This window comes from Grampus griseus (assembly GCF_964374135.1).
Source record: "Grampus griseus genome assembly, chromosome: 4".
Lineage (NCBI taxonomy): Eukaryota > Metazoa > Chordata > Mammalia > Artiodactyla > Delphinidae > Grampus > Grampus griseus.
This window is the reverse complement of record NC_138997.1, coordinates 39,791,330-39,805,784: the sequence shown is the minus strand read 5'-3', so window position 1 is coordinate 39,805,784 and position 14,455 is coordinate 39,791,330.

The window sequence follows — 14,455 nt, the reverse complement described above, 5'->3', positions numbered from 1 at the left end:
TGAAAATAATTAATAAATAATCTCTGATAACAAAAGAGTTTTATTTGAGCCAAACTAAGGATTAGCCTGGAAGCCAGCTTCCCGGATTACTCTGAGAAGCTGCTCCGGAGAAGCATGGTTTCCAGCACAGTTTTATATCTTGTCAGAACAAAGAACATTAAACAAGTTAGGGATACATATCTTCAAGGTTTCAAAAACAAGCAAACAAAAAAAACACACATAGATCAGCACATATAAAAACAACAAAACAAAACACATAGATCAGCACAAGTCAGCATGGCCTTGGCCCCTGGAAAGGGAGTCTTATCATCAAAGGAGTACCACGGTTAGTGTTCCAGGAAGAGAGGCATTTAATCTTTATTTTTCACTTGGACATTCTTTACTACTGGTCAGTGTGCCCTTTTCTATACTAATTAAAGCAGATGTACAATGTATGTTTGATAGGCCATAAACAGGCTATTTTAGTTAGCATAAAATTCAAGTTAACTCATGCATAAGCCAGAATGACTTCCGTATATCTCAATATGTGAAAATTTCTTTTATCACAGGCTTGCCTGGCACTTGGGAGAAGCATGCTGAAGAGGAGGGCACAATTGACCCAGTGTGTCCTTTGGTCCCTGTGTGATGACTCAGTAGGAACCCAGGAACTGAGTTGTATGTCTCTGGTTTCACTGGCATCCCACTGCACTCAGATGACCTCTCTGTTTTTACTTTTGTGTTTTTGAAATTGATAAAACTCACATCCTGTTCTGTACCCATAATTAAGAAACGTGTACATTGCCCAATCGTTGAATCTAATTAGTTGTTTAAAAAATCAATATGAATATTATTGTGGCTCTGTGACTATTTTTTTTTTTTAACATCTTTATTGGGGTATAATTGCTTTACAATGGTGTGTTAGTTTCTGCTTTATAACAAAGTGAATCAGTTATACATATACATATGTTCCCATATCTCTTCCCTCTTGCGTCTCCCTCCCTCCCACCCTCCCTATCCCACCCCTCCAGGCTGTCACAAAGCACCGAGCCAATATCCCTGTGCCATGCGGCTGCTTCCCACTAGCTATCTACCTTACTACATTTGTTAGTGTGTATATGTCCATGACTCTCTCTCGCCCTGTCACAGCTCACCCTTCCCCCTCCCCATAACCTCAAGTCCGTTCTCTAGGAGGTCTGCGTCTTTATTCCTGCCTTATCCCTAGGTTCTTCATGACATTTTTTTTTTTTAAATTCCATATATATGTGTTAGCATACGGTATTTGTCTTTTTCTTTCTGACTTACTTCACTCTGTATGACAGACTCTAGGTCTATCCACCTCATTACAAATAGCTCAATTTCGTTTCTTTTTATGGCTGAGTAATATTCCATTGTATATACGTGCCACATCTTCTTTATCCATTCATCCGATGATGGGCACTTAGGTTGTTTCCATCTCCGGGCTATTGTAAATAGAGCTGCAATGAACATTTTGGTACATGACTCTTTTTGAATTTTGGTTTTCTCAGGGTATATGCCCAGTAGTGGGATTGCTGGGTCATATGGTAGTTCTATTTGTAGCTTTTTAAGGAACCTCCATACTGTTCTCCATAGTGGCTGAACCAATTCACATTCCCACCAGCAGTGCAAGAGTGTTCCCTTTTCTCCACACCCTCTCCAGCATTTATTGTTTCTAGATTTTTTGATGATGGCCATTCTGACTGGTGTGAGATGATATCTCATTGTAGTTTTGATTTGCATTTCTCTAATGATTAGTGATGTTGAGCATTCTTTCATGTGTTTGTTGGCAGTCTGTATATCTTCTTTGGAGAAATGTCTATTTAGGTCTTCTGCCCATTTTTGGATTGGGTTGTTTGTTTTTTTGTTATTGAGCTGCATGAGCTGCTTGTAAATTTTGGAGATTAATCCTTTGTCGGTTGCTTCATTTGCAAATATTTTCTCCCATTCTGAGGGTTGTCTTTTGGTCTTGTTTATGGTTTCCTTTGCTGTGCAAAAGCTTTGAAGTTTCGTTAGGTCCCATTTGTTTGTTCTTGTTTTTATTTCCATTACTCTAGGGGGTGGGTCAGAAAGGATCTTGCTGTGATTTATGTCATAGAGTGTCCTGCCTATGTTTTCCTCTAAGAGTTTGATAGTTTCTGGCCTTATATTTAGGTCTTTAATCCATTTTGAGCTTATTTTTGTGTATGGTGTTAGGGAGTGATCTAATCTCATACTTTTACATGTACTTGTCCAGTTTTCCCAGCACCACTTCTTGAAGAGGCTGTCCTTTCTCCACTGTACATTTCTGCCACCTTTATCAAAGATAAGGTGACCATATGTGCGTGGGTTTATCTCTGGGCTTTCTATCCTGTTCCATTGATCTATCTTTCTGTTTTTGTACCAGTACCATACCGTCTTGATTACTGTAGCTTTGTAGTATAGTCTGAAGTCAGGGAGCCTGATTCCTCCAGTTCCTTTTTTTGTTCTCAAGATCGCTTTGGCTATTCGGGGTCTTTTGTGTTTCCATACAAATTGTGAAATTTTTTGTTCTAGTTCTGTGAAAAATGCCAGTGGTAGTTTGATAGGGATTGCATTGAATCTATAGATTGCTTTGGGTAGTAGAGTCATTTTCACAATGTTGATTCTTCCAATCCAAGAACATGGTATATCTCTCCATCTATTTGTATCATCTTTAATTTCTTTCATCAGTGTCTTATAATTTTCTGCATACAGGTCTTTTGTCTCCTTAGGCAGGTTTATTCCTAGATATTTTATTCTTTTTGTTGCAGTGGTAAATGGGAGTGTTTTCTTGATTTCACTTTCAGATTTTTCATCATTAGTATATAGGAATGCCAGAGATTTCTGTGCATTAATTTTGTATCCTGCCACTTTACCAAATTCATTGATTAGCTCTAGTAGTTTTCTGGTAGCATCTTTAGGATTCTCTATGTATAGTATCATGTCATCTGCAAACAGTGACAGCTTTACTTCTTCTTTTCCAATTTGGATTCCTTTTATTTCCTTTTCTTCTCTGATTGCTGTGGCTAAAACTTCCAAAACTATGTTGAATAAGAGTGGTGAGAGTGGGCAACCTTGTCTTGTTCCTGATCTTAATGGAAGTGCTTTCAGTTTTTCACCATTGAGGATGATGTTTGCTGTGGGCTTGTCATATATGGCCTTTATTATGTTGAGGAAAGTTCCCTCTATGCCTACTTTCTGCAGGGTTTTTATCATAAATGGGTGTTGAATTTTGTCAAAAGCTTTCTCTGCATCTATTGAGATGATCATATGGTTTTTCTCCTTCAATTTGTTAATATGGTGTATCACGTTGATTCATTTGCATATATTGAAGAATCCTTGCATTCCTGGAATAAACCCCACTTGATCATGGTGTATGATCCGTTTAATGTGCTGTTGGATTCTGTTTGCTAGTATTTTGTTGAGGATTTTTGCATCTATGTTCATCAGTGATATTGGCCTGTAGTTTTCTTTCTTTGTGACATCCTTGTCTGGTTTTGGTATCAAGGTGATGGTGGCCTCGTAGAAGGAGTTTGGGAGTGTTCCTCCCTCTGCTATATTTTGGAAGAGTTTGAGAAGGATAGGTGTTAGCTCTTCTCTAAATGTTTGATAGAATTCACCTGTGAAGCCATCTGGTCCTGGACTTTTGTTTGTTGGAAGATTTTTAATCAGTTTCAATTTCATGAATTGTGATTGGTCTGTTCATATTTTCTATTTCTTCCTGGCTCAGTCTTGGCAGGTTGTGCATTTCTAAGAATTTGTCCATTTCTTCCAGGTTGTCCATTTTATTGGCATAGAGTTGCTTGTAGTAATCTCTCATGATCTCTTTTATTTCTGCAGTGTCAGTTGTTACCTCTCCTTTTTCATTTCTAATTCTATTGATTTGAGTCTTCTCCCTTTTTTTTCTTGATGAGTCTGGCTAGTGGTTTATCTATTTTGTTTATCTTCTCAAAGAACCAGCTTTTAGTTTTATTGATCTTTGCTATTGTTTCCTTCATTTCTTTTTCATTTATTTCTGATCTGATTTTTATGATTTCTTTCCTTCTGCTAGCTTTGGGGTTTTTTTGTTCTTCTTTCTCTGATTGCTTGAGGTGCAAGGTTAGGTTGTTTATTCTATGCTTCTTAAGGTGGGCTTGTATTGCTATCAACTTCCCCTTAGAACTGCTTTTGCTGCATCCCACAAGTTTTGGGTCGTTGTGTCTCCATTGTCATTTGTTTCTAGGTATTTTTTAATTTCCTCTTTGATTTCTTCAGTGATCACTTCATTATTAAGTAGTGTATTGTTTAGCCTCCATGTGTTTGTATTTTTTACAGATCTTTTCCTGTAATTGATATCTAGTCTCATGACGTTGTGGTTCTGTGACTATTTTTAAAGGCAGAGCCAAACTTCATTTTTCTTTATCCATTTGATACACCCTTACTAGTTGCTGGGCACTTTTCTAATCACTCTGCAGTTATTAACTTGTCCTCATGACAGCCCTATGAGGAAGGACTCTTATTAACCTTATTTTATGAGTGATGAAACTGCCAGGCAGAAAAGCAACAAGCAGAAGGTCACAGAGTTAGTTAACTGAAGAGTCAGGTTTTTTTTTTTTTTTTCTCTGAAGTTTCTATTCACTTATTACATGCTTTAATCATCTTCTCGATGCCAGTTTCAAATCTTGGGAATTCTGTTTTCCCTGGATTGCTCCTTCCTAAAAACCTCTATCTACTTGCCCAGTTTGGGCTAGTTGTTCTCTAAACCTGCTGGGTTTCTATCCACCTGAATCTTTTCTTTATTTGTCCCCAGGATTTTTCAGATTCTACGTCATCCTTTTTCATGGTTCACTCTCTCATTTAGCTCACTTGCATTGAATGTGACTTCCTAAGACAGGAAGTATGGGAAGTGCATTTTTTGAGTCTTTCCACGTCTGAAAAAATTTTTTACTCTTCCCTCACACTTTATAGTTCAACTAGACTTATAATTCTATGTTTAAAATAAATTCCCCTATGGGAAGGAGGAATGAGGTGGAAGGGGAGACTCAAGCCAAAAGAAGGCAAGAAAGAAGAGGGAAAAGAGAGAGCTAGAAAAAGAGAAATAGAAAGCAGAAAATAAGATGGCAGATTTTTCCCCCCAGATGTAGTACTCACTTTAAATACCTCAGTTAAAACACAAAGTTCTCAGATCAGATTTTTAAAATAAAGAAATAGATCTAGCCACACATTCTAATCAAGATTTGCAGGAACATAATATACAGAAACTTTAAAAGTCAAGGGATAGATAAAAGTCTACCAGGCAACTAGCCAAAAGCAAGCTAGTGTCACTGTATTACTATGAGACAAGTAATATTATAATGCAGTGAAAGTGCATGAACCTCTGTGGTCTCTCCCCACATGGGTGAGCTCAAAAACGCATGGAAAAAAGCAAGTAAGAAGAATACACAGGGTAGGAAGATATTTATAGAATTTCACATAATGAATATATGTTTTACAATACATATTTCCAAACCAAAATTATATTGGTCATCAAGACATGCATACGTGGTGAAACTATAATGGAAGTCAAGGTGGGGAAAGAGCAGGATCAGGGTGTGGACCTCAAGTATATAACAGGTACTGGTGATATTAAGTATCTTCAGTGGAGTGGAGGGTTCATGGATGTTCATTTATTATTATTTTGAAGCCGTTTTTGTATGTTATGTGCACTCTTGTCTACAAATTTCCTTTGGAATTTTGAAAGCATTGCTCCATGGTCTTCTACTATCTGATGTGACTGAGGAGAAGTCAATCTAATTCTTATTCCTTTGTAAGCAATATGTTTTTGGAAGCTTTTAGAATTTTCTTTTTTATGCTTGTGTTTCTGAACTTTTACAATAAGATATCTAGTTGTAGATTTTCCCCTTTTCATTGTGCTGGCTCCTTTGTGGGTCCTTTCACTGCAAAAACTCTTATCCTTCAGTGCTAGGAAAATCTCATGTTATTTCATTCAGCTCTTGCTTCTGATGCCAGTGCATGTCTTATTGGACCTTCCATTGTTTTCAGTATTTCTGAAACAGTCTCCAGGACTTTATAGCAAAGAGCATCTCCCACTACTTTTTTTTCCCCCACTACTTTTTGGCCTCCTCTATAAGTATTCTAGAATATAACTTCCTCTAGTTTTTCTTCAACTACCATTTCTCCACCTAGTTTACATCTAGAAATTCACTGAACTCTCTCCTTTCTGCTGATGACCCTCTTCCCAGTCTCTTGGTTTTATTTTTTTAAAATTAATTAACTAATGTTTCTTTTTCCTTTTTTTTAATATTTATTTATTTGGTTGCCCCAGGTCTTAGTTGTGGCAGGTGGGCTCCTTAGTTGCGGCACGTGGGCTCCTTAGTTGTGGCATGTGAACTCTTAGTTGCAGCATGTGGGATGTAGTTCCCTGACCAGGGATTGAAACTGGTCTCCCTGCATTGGGAACGTGGAGTCTTATCCCCTGCTTCACTGGGGAAGTCCCCAGTCTCTTGGTTTTAACTATAAGTCTCCAGGGATATTATTTAAATGCTCGTTTGTTGGCTGTTTAGCACAAAGCTTCTCCATCAATTTTTCTGAGGTGCAGAGAGAATACCAATGGGGGAGGATTGAGTAGAGCCAAGGGAATTGGAGCCAGAGCCTGGATGAAACCATACCTGCATACCTGAATGAGCACCCAAAAATACCCTGTACTCACTAACTGTGTAATCTTGGACAGACAAGGGGATTCCCTTATCTGTGCTTTAGTTTCTAATGGAGGTAATAATACTAGATATACCAGTGAACAAACAGAGGAAATCCCAGGCTCTATGCAATTTATATCAAATGTCTTCCCCCTGATACACAGACGGGCACTAAACCTCCCCACCACGGTTTAGCTCTATGGAGGAGGGTTTCTCTTGGAGAGAGGGAGGGTTGAACATCTTGACTGCTAAATCAGGAAAAACTGGTGGCAGTGGGTAGCCATGTGTGTGGGCACTTGGGGTGAATTGAGTCTGTGCTCTCCCCGCACAGTGCCTTTGCACCTGCTCTTTTCACTCACTACCTGCACTGCCTTTCCTGTCCCTCTTGGCTAGTTGATTCCTGATCATCTTCTAGATCTCAATTGTCAGTTTCCTTGAGAAGCTTTCCCAGACCTTGATCATGCCAGTCAGTTCTCCATACTGTGTATTCCTTTCTGTTAATACATCCCCTCACTAGACCACCTCCCTCATGTAGTTTCATTGTATGACCTCTGCACAGATTCCTCCTAAATTCCCTGCCCCCAACCCCAGGCCTTCCATCTTGCCTCTCATCTCAAGAAAGTGAAACTGTCCAGTATTTCCTCTGCGTCTTGTTGACCCAGGCACTGTTTTCTCACTGACAAAGCCTTGTTTGTTTGGTTCTACTGATTAAGTGAATTCTGTTTCTCTTCTACTATTATTTACTGACTGCTTTCATTATTTTTCTTTCTAAATATCGTGTCATTTACTTGGAAAGGATAATATAGGTAAATGGTACAAAATTCAAAACTATAAAAGAGTGGATCGTGAAAAGTAAGTCTCCTTTCCTCTCTGGTCCCCCAGTTACACTGTCCCCTTGTATGAAGATGTTCACTCACCAGTTTCTTTTGTATCCTACAGGGATAGTAGATGTACTACAAGGATGTCCATCTAGATATTGTTTTTTTATTGTATACAATAACTGTACACTCCTCTTGGCCTTGTTTTTGGTTTTCATTTTAGCAATTTATCTTGAAGACTTTTGTTTCCAACAAAATCTAACATACAAAGTAAACCTAAATATGCACAACCTATATGTCTTCTTTCAAAGTATTTTATATGCTTTGTTTTATAGGTTTTATATACACATTTTAATCATTTCTTTTTTTCTTCTTGTCCATTGTAATTCCTTGTAGTAGCTACCGATGTTTTAGAAAAGCACAATAGACACATAACGCTGGGTCTGTGATGGTAGAAGAGAATAAAGGGATGGAGCAGTATTGAGAACGGCATCCCCTCCACAGGATCTCACCTGTGGGGATGGACAGGTGTGGAGGTAACCGCACCACGGTGAAGAGTCCACAGCAGAAAAAGAGTTGCAGGTGGAATTTTGCAAGCTTATTTCTTTTTTTAAAAAATTTATTTATTTATTTTTGGCTGTGTTGGTTCTTCATTGCTGCGCTCAGGCTTTCTCTAGAGCAGCGAGCAGGGACTACTCCTCGTTGTGGTGTGTGGGCTTCTCATTGCGGTGGCTTCTCATTGCGGTAGCTTCTTGTTGCAGAGTGCAGGCTCTAGGTGCACGGGCTTCAGTAGTTGTGGCACGTGGGCTCAGTAGTTGTGGCTCGCGGGCTCTAGAGCGCAGGCTCAGTAGTTGTGGCGCATGGGCTTAGTTGCTCCACGGCATGTGGGATCTTCCCAGACCACGGCTGGAACCCGTGTCCCCTGCATTGGCAGGTGGACTCTCAACTACTGCGCCACCAGGGGAGTCCCTCTTGCAGGCTCTTGAGCCCTGAAAAGATCATGGTTTCCCTGTCCTATCATTTCTAGTTCAAAATAAATGTTTACTTTTTGAAATGACATATCATTTATATGTGCTGAATTTCAAATGCATTTTTAATTAAAAATTTTTAATTTTAATTGACAAAAATTTTTAATTTTAGATAAATGATTAGAAGCATCTTGTTCTTTCTCTTGTCTCTCGCTCTGTGTCCCTGTTTTGCTGGGTCCCTGGGCATGTGCTTGGTCAGCTTCTTGGGTCGCCCAGCACTGGTGGGATGGTCAGCACAAGCCACATAGCTGGGCATCACAGAGCACTGAGAATCCAGAAGTGAACAAGACAGAATCCCTGACTATAGGTCACTCTCTCAGGGGAGACAGACAGCAGGGCAATTTCAGTTCCATGTGGTAAGTGCAAATATGCTCTGTTATCACCCTGGAAGGTCTTAACCTAGGTGGGATCTAAGTTAGTCTCAGCCATATATTTCTTTTTTTTTTTTTTTTTTTTTTTACTTTTTAAAAATTTTTATTAGGGTATAGTTGATTTAAAATGTTGTGTTAGTTTCAGGTATACAGCAAAGTGAAACTGTTTTACATATACACATATCCACTCTTTTTTTAGATTCTTTTCCCATACAGGCCATTACAGAGCACTGAGTAGATTTTCCTGGGCTATACAGTAGGTCCTTGTTAGTTATCTATTTTTTTTTTTTCGATTCAGAATTAGGTATTTCATTTTATTTTATTTATTTATTTTTTATTTTATTTTATTTTTTTACATCTTTATTGGAGTATAATTGCTTTACAATGGTGTGTTAGTTTCTGCTTTATAACAAAGTGAATCAGTTATACATACATATACATATGTTCCCATATCTCTTCCCTCTTGCGTCTTCAGCCATATATTTCTAAATCACTAACCTCATTAATTATGTGTCAGTGTTCAAGGATAAGTTTATCAACATGTGCTGGGAGTATCTTATCACAAGTTCCTATTACCAATTACGTGCAATATAGCAGATTGTGTTTTTCAAAGATGGCCCTCTTCATGCTTATTCCACACCGCACTCTCTTCTTCCAGTGTGACCGTGTGACTGATATTCTCACATGTAGGGGTGTGTGTTCCCTCTCGTTGAATCTGAGTGGAAACCTGTGACTGCTGACCAATGGAGCAGCAATGGAAGTGATGCCGTGTGACTTCTTAGCTCAGTCATACAAAGGATCTCCCCACCCTCCATGCTTGTCCTTGGAACCCACCACCATATTTTGATGAAGACCAAGCTATATGGAGAGGCCACATGTGGGTGCTCTGGCCAACAGTCCCAGCAAGGCCCTCAGCCAATAAGGCAGCATCAACCACCAGACATGTGAATGAATGGACTTCACATGGCCCCAAATCCTGGCCTTGAGGCTTTGAACTGAGGATTAGGTATGATGGACCAAAGACAAGCTGTTCCCATTGATTCTGCCTGAATTCCCGACTCATAGAAAACACAAAGTACAATACATGATCATTGTTGTTTTAAGCCACGAAGTGTAGGGAAGTTTGTTATGTATGAACAGGTAACTAATACAATGCACAAAGCTATTTATGAGGATTTTTTTTTCTTTTTGTAGAAAGATATGAGAAATTGGAATGATGGTGAACATATTCATCTTTATCATTTGCACAAAAATTAAAGCACAGTACGTTTATTTGGATGTTGATGAAGTGACATTTAAAAACTATCATCTAGTAAGATGCTTTGAAAAGCCAAAAGCAGAGTAGTTGGTATAAAGATAACTAACACTCATGTAATTCATACAAGGCTTGAGAGCTCAGAAATTGGAGTAAACCCGAGCTGTTAAAGCCTACAGGTAATATGAGCCTACAGGTAAACAGAGTAGAGTCCAGCTTCCGCTAAACCCAGTAAGCACAATATTCAAACTTTAGTGTGTCTTGGAGTCACCAGTAATTGTGTTAGAAGTTCAGATTCCCACCCAATCCCTCCTCCCCTCCCCTCCCTGCCCAGGCCACTTCCCCTCCCCCGAGTATTTTCATGCAGGGTGGGGTTTGGGAATCAGTATTTCTGCAGTCTTCATGCAAGTTGACTACAGGCAACGCAACTTCATCCTATATTAGAAAACGTGTGAATTCTGGCAGTACAGGCAGCTTAGCCAAGGCAGGGATGACCAGGCTGGGCTCCCCTCAGAGCTCTTGAGAGCGGATGCCACGCCCCGCTGTCCATCCTCGTGTCCAGGGCCGGGCTGTGCACAGAGCACACTCAGGGGACATTGGCTGAACCGAGGCCATCACTGTGGGTGCTCTTAGAGCCGGGCGCTTCCTCCAGTTTCATAGTGTGGCTGGCCCTTGCCCGAGCTCCCCAAGCAAACGCTTCCACTCCAAGGAAATCACTCATGCGAGAGTCTCATAAGAAATTTCTGCTTCTTTGATTTTGTTTTTGTTTTGTTTTTAATTAGTAGAGATCTGGGAGTGAGTAGAGAGATCTAGAGAAAGTAAAAAGGGAAACATTCCTTTACAGAAATTGTTGGTAAATGTTATTTATTCATTCTACAACAGCTTTTGAGTTTAAGCTCCTTGAAAGAGTCTGTTTTTTTTTAACTGCTTTGTCCCCAGAGCTTCACATAATGCTTCGCAAATGACAAGAATTATAACAAAGGTAATTTACTTTTCTTGGGCGCTTACTGTGTGTTAGGTACTCTTCTAAACACTTTATATATATTATTCATTGTATTTTTACATCAGCCCTGTGAGGTAGGTTCTAATATTATCCCCATTTAATAAGTTCATAAACTGAGGCACAGAGAGGCACATAGTAGGCATTCAGTAAATACTTATTGAATGAACTATTTGTGGAGTGCTTCCTATGTGCAAAGTTATCTGCTAAGCTCTGAAGAGGGTAAAGAAATGAAGAAGACAATCCTGTCTGGAAAAGGATCTGGGAAAAGGGTTTCCAGTCTTATATGCCAGCCTGTTTGTGAGATTCCTGATCACACTGCCGGGAAGAGTGGACAGAGCCTGCTTCCTTCCATCTCCCACCTCCCATCCTGCCATGAACTGACATTCTTGGCTGAAACTGAGAAAGCAATGCAAGTCAGCGTGTCTTAAACACAATGACCCAAGGATGAGATGACAGCCGTTTCCTGTAGAATGCCAGAATGATAATTTATTTCTAAAGAAATTCAGATAACTAAGCAGTCAGTTTCCTGCAAGTGATTATTCAATAGAGTGAGCCCTTGGGACTTGACTGTTAGTGAGCCACAGCAATAAAGCTGAGTTCATTTGGGAGCTCAGAGGGACACAAGGGAAGTTTCCTTGTGTCTAGCCCTCTCCTTGTCCCCCCCGACTCCCTCCCCTTGCCCCATTTGTTATTCTGACCTTTATCACCCTCCAAATGTGGAAAGGCACGATCCAACAGTTTAATTTCCCCAAGATAGTTACCCTTTCATAGCCATCCACAGGAGAAATCATTTGCTGTCCTTCCCCACAGCCCTGCAAATGAGAGACCCTCTCCAAAAAATCTCCTATTCCATTTGAGTGGCCCAATTCAAGTGTCTGCATATTATTTGGTCTCTCACTTTTGAAACACTCTCCTCTTCTATATTCCTTGGTTTCACTCTCCCTTCACACAAACTGCTCCTTCTGAGTTTTGCTAACCATCCCTTTTTCTAACTAATGTCCAAATCTGAGAGTTCTTCAGCCCTGGCCCTCAACCCTCTTCTCTCTCTGATCTTCGTTGCTCATCTCATGCATTGCCATGGATTCAAGCACCAGTTTAGTGCCATCGAATCTAAAATTTGTATTTCTACCCTGGGTCTCTCCTTTGACTGAAACTCTTGACATCGCTCTCTTGACTCGTTCCCTTGGATGCCTTATACCCCTCAAACTTAACAAATCCCAAAAGAGCTTTCAATGTTCTCGAAACCTCTTTTCCCATTCCACTCCAGTCTTCCACATTTTGCTTAGTGGCTCTCTCCTCCACCTGGCTGCTCAAGCTGGAAAACAAATTATCCTGAATTTCTTCCCTTTCTTCATGTCCTTCAGTTAAATTCATTGGTGTTTAGCTTTTCTTGATTGTGCCTCTCAAAGTTTAGACCTACATGCTTTTGAAAGCTGGAAACCTTAAAAAGTGGCTTTTAGCTGTCAGAAATTTGTATCTTTGCTCTCAGTGTAAATTGCAAATTCGTGGGGAAGATTCTTCTTTTGTTCTGGGAGAAATAATTTTGTTTTCAGTTTTAGGGGGAAAAAAGTAGTTCCTTAGTTTGAACGAATCATCAGATGTTTTAAAAGTATATCTTCAGGTACTTCCCGGGTGGTCCAGTGGTTAAGAATCCATGCTCCCAATGCAGGGGGCCCGGGTTCAACCCCTGGTTGGGGAACTAGATCCCGCACGCTGCAGCTAAGACCCAGCGCAGCCAAAAAAAAAAAAAAAAAAAAAAGTATATCTTCATCAGTCAGGTCTAGAGGGGTGAGAAGCAGATAATTGCAGCAACCCATCAATCTGCTGCAATCCTCCAAGAGGAGCTTTATTGAGAACAGATGGACTACAGCTCTGACCCCCCACAAGACAAAACACAGAGTGCCTCACAGCATCTGTGGCAGATTCTATTTTCCAAAGATGGCTGCAACAATAGCCCTTGTCTTATATTCTTCAAGTACCTTGCTACACTCCACTGAGTCAGTGTCTGTGTCCCCTCCCTCTTGAAACTGGGTGGACCTTTGCCACTGCCCCAACCAAGAGAGTTCGGAAGAAATGAAGCTATATGACTTCTGAAGCTAGATCATAAAAATGTTACTCACTTCCATATCGTTCTCTTGAGATGCTTGCCCTGGACTCCCAGCAACCATACTGTGAGGCAGTCCAAGCAGCCTGTGGTGTGGCGAATGTAGAGAGGAGCCCAGGCCCTTAGGCTCAAGCCCTGGCTGAACCCATGGCCAAGAGGCACCTCCAACTATCTTCCAGCCCGGGGTGAGCTCTCCCAGTTCACACTGCATGAGCAGAGACAGAGTATCCTGCCCAAATTATAGACTCTTGAGTAGGAAAAATGGCTGTTGTTGTTTAAGCCACTAAGCAGCAGCAGCTAACTCTGATATAGCATCCATGGCAGGAAGAATGTATGGATAATTATTACACACCCTGGAAAAGTGAGATGAATTATTTTGTGCTGTCTTTTGCTTTGTCAATTTGTAAATCTCCTACATGTCTCCTCCCGCAGCCCCAACCTCAGCCTCCTCTGAGGTTGCTTCTTGGCTCTAGCGATTTACTTCTAGCATGCAGTAGCATTTAAGGAGGTTTTGATTTAATTAAGGGAAGTGGCCTGGTATGAGGGAGACTTAGGAATTTGGAAGGTACAGGATAAAGCATAATATCAAGAGTGGGAGAATGAGGCTAATGAGAACTGTTCTCATCCTTATCAAAGATTTTTTAAAAACCTTTTTATTTATCATAACTTTTAAGTAACTTTAAAGTAAGCTACATGGAAAACACATTATTTTGCTTAGTAGCAGAATTCCACGCCCATCCTGCATCTTTGGGGCTATGGTTCCTAGGACTAGAAGGCTGAGATGGAACTAAATTGCTCTGCATAAGAAAGGTATATGGGCTGCACCCCCCTGTTCATTGTAGCATTATTTACAATTGCCAAGACATGGAAACAACCTAAGTGTCCACTGACAGATGAATGGGTAAAGAAAATGTGATATATATTGGAATATTGTTGGAATATTGTTCAGTCATAAAAAGAAGGAAGTCCTGCCATTTGCAACAACATGGATGGAACTTGAAGGCATTATGCTTTAGTGAAACAAGTCAGACAGAAAGACAAATACCATGTGATCTCACTTATATGTGGAATCTAAAAAAACAAAACAAAACAAAACAAAACCAAAAACACCCAAACTCATAAATACAGAGAACACATTGGTGGTTGCCAGCAGTGGGAGGTGGGCAAAAATGAAGGTGGTCATAAGGTACAAGCTTCTAGTGAATAAG